This window comes from Lynx canadensis, chromosome A3, assembly GCF_007474595.2.
Source record: "Lynx canadensis isolate LIC74 chromosome A3, mLynCan4.pri.v2, whole genome shotgun sequence".
Taxonomy (NCBI): Eukaryota; Metazoa; Chordata; class Mammalia; order Carnivora; family Felidae; genus Lynx; species Lynx canadensis.
In genome coordinates, this window is record NC_044305.1 from 124,999,306 (window position 1) to 125,002,345 (window position 3,040).

Consider the following 3,040-nt stretch of genomic DNA (forward strand, 5'->3'; position numbering starts at 1 on the left):
ATGGGATGTGGGGCAAAAAAATTAAGAAAAAAAAAACACCCACAAAGCTGTTGTTATAAAGGATACTACTGAGATAATTAGCCAAACGTGAATACGATCTGTAATGCAGGCCATAATACGGTACCAATGTTAACTTCTGATTGTAGTAATTATATTGGAGTTGTATAAGGGAATGTCCTTGTTTGTAGGAAATGTACAGAGGTATTTAGACATAAAGAGGCCTCATGTCTACAACTTAACTCTCCAAGGGTTTAGAAAAATGTAAATACGTGAATATATGGGGGGGAGAATGATTAAGCAAATATGCTAATGTGTTAACATTTGGCGAATCTTGGTGAAAAATATTTAGGAAAATCTTTGTACTATTCTTGCAACTTTTCCATAGGTCTGAAGTTGTTTCAAACAGAGAGCTTAAAAATGCATGTGGTTGTGTGTCTAGTCCTGTATACAGGAGAGGCCATATAGCATAGTGGTTGAGGACACGGGCGCTGGAGCTAATTTCCTGGGTCCAAACCCGGCTGTACTATTTGTGAGCTGTGCTACTTTTTACGTAAGCAATCTGGGCCTGGATAATATGAGACAGTAGTGGTGCCCACATCGGTCCGTTGTGAGAATTAGACGGGTGAAAACCTGTGACCAGCCGGGCACAGTGCAAGCATGTGGCAAGTGTGCAGTGAACATCACCTCTTATTATACGATGTAGAGCCATCTGTGAATGCTTGGTGATAGGGCATGTTGTATATACACATTTGTTGATCTACTGACTATAATGAATATAACACTTTGGAGTTTATGATTAATTTTCATATTTAATTATTATAATTATCCCATAAAGTACAACAGCAAGAAATATTGCCCCCATTGTATTGGTCTGCAAGTTGAGGCCAAGAAAAGCCCAGGAACTTAACCTATATCCCCCACAACTGATGATTGGTGTGCCTTGGAGCTGATCGTCAGCTGTCCTGACAACTAATCCTGGAGGAGATTCTTTTCCGCAGGTGACACTGATATAACTGTCTGTCACTTTGCCTTCTTTTATACTCTGAGGAATTTCTGGGGACCGAGTGCCTTCAAGAGGCCTTTTGTTATCCGTGTCATTACCTGTTGTGAACTGCCGTCATGTGCACACGCGTGTTTGAGCACGGATTCTCCCAGCAATTCCAACAAAGAGGGCCAGTCATTAATCCTGAGGCTGAAAAGCCTCCCACTGGCTGCCTTCTGAGAAGCTTTGGGATACAATGTCGGGGGAAATCTTCTGAATGTCACGTGCTCTGCCATGTCGCAGTATGGGACTCTGCGAGTTATAGCCAGCACCTGGGCATTCTGGAAGCTGTAGACTCAAGGAGCCTTAAAGTCCCTTGGAATTCAGTCATTATCTCTCTCCTAAACAAAGAAAGAAACAAACAAAAAAAAGAAACTAAAAACTAAAACCAAAAAAGCAACAGGAGTTTTCGGAGAAAGAGCCCTCATCTGCACTTCAGAGAACCTAGAAACCGGATTCCTGCCTCCGTGGGTCTTATGATCTTCAGTGGGGCCTCCGCCGGACAGATGTTATTACTATAAACCAGTATCTGGCAGCCTTGGGTGGAAAGGGAAGCACCTCTCAATTTGTCAGGGATAATGACAACTTCCTTGAATTTGCTCACTATTTATAATTTGCACAGCTTTATATTAGATATTTTTGTCGATTCTTGCAACAAGCTTTTGGGGCGTGGGGGGAGGGGCTGAGCAGATGATAACACCCGGGGCTCATAGGGGCTAAACAAACAACCCATGGGCCAGGATCCCTGGTCTTGATCCAGTGCCACTCACTTACACTGGCTCTCTAATCCTTACCTTCCTGTTTTGGAAGTTATTTTATTTTATTGACATTGCCACTTATTAATTATCCTCATGTCTATTTACAAGCACTCATTCATTGCAGCTTGCCTCATCAGGCCATCCTTGCAAGCATTTCTGGGTTATCTCACCAGCTGAGAGTCTGGAAGTGCCTCAGGGGATGTGGAACCCTTCAACTAGTTGCTTGAAAAGAAGGAAAAGCGTGAGAGTAACAGTGCCGTCAATATGGTCTCGAAGCGCATGATAGACCCCAGTAGAAATGGTGCAGAATGTCAGCTCTGGTTTGGAGTTTCTGTATACGAGCCTTCTCCATATGCATGTCTAATTAAGAGCTGGGAATGTGTTCATCTGTTCAGTTGTGGCGAACATCAACGATGGGCCAGGTGCTAAGGTTTCCCTTCCTACCTCCTCATCGAGGTGAGGCTGCACGTTTTAAGCCAATTAGTCTTAGAATGGAAGTTAAAGACCCGGGTTCTAGGCCTTTCTTCACCCGTGACCTTTTAAGATCTGTGAATTGCAATGGAGTTCATCTGTTGTTTGCGCTTTCTTCCCTATTATAATAAGAAAATAAAACATCTTCGAAAGTCTTTTGTGGATTGCAGAGTGTTCCTCAGACCTAAGATGGTTTTATGGTAACGATAATGCCAAAGATAATAGAAACTGCTTCTGTTCTGCATCCTAAGTCCTTATGCATGAGAAGAGTAGGTTCAGTGAGTAGGTTAGTAACTAGCCTCTGTATAAGTATGTGAATGAATGAACTGAAAGGGATTGTAAATTACCTTTATACAGTGTTTGTATTGAATCATGAAGTTTATTCCCATAAACATTTCATTAGCAGCAGCTAAAATCACATGTCTTTATTACAGCTCACATACAGGAAGCCTTCCACTCCTGCTTATCCTTTAAGACCTGGCTCAGCTCTTACCTTCTCCAGGACGTCTTCTTGGACTCCCTGATCCTCCTCAATCAGGTGGGATAAAATGACCCTGCTCTGCTGCCATGACACATGGGCCCATTTCTACTGCATGTTACCATGTTACCTGTGCTCTAGATTCTGTCTTATTCATCTTTGCATCCTTAATGTCCAGCACAATTCCTGGCATGTTATTTTTGCCTTCGGAAATGTTCTCTCAGTGAAGTGGCCAAACGTTTACCAGTTCAAACAAGGCTTGGCTTAGGAACACAATGGGGATTGAGGTCA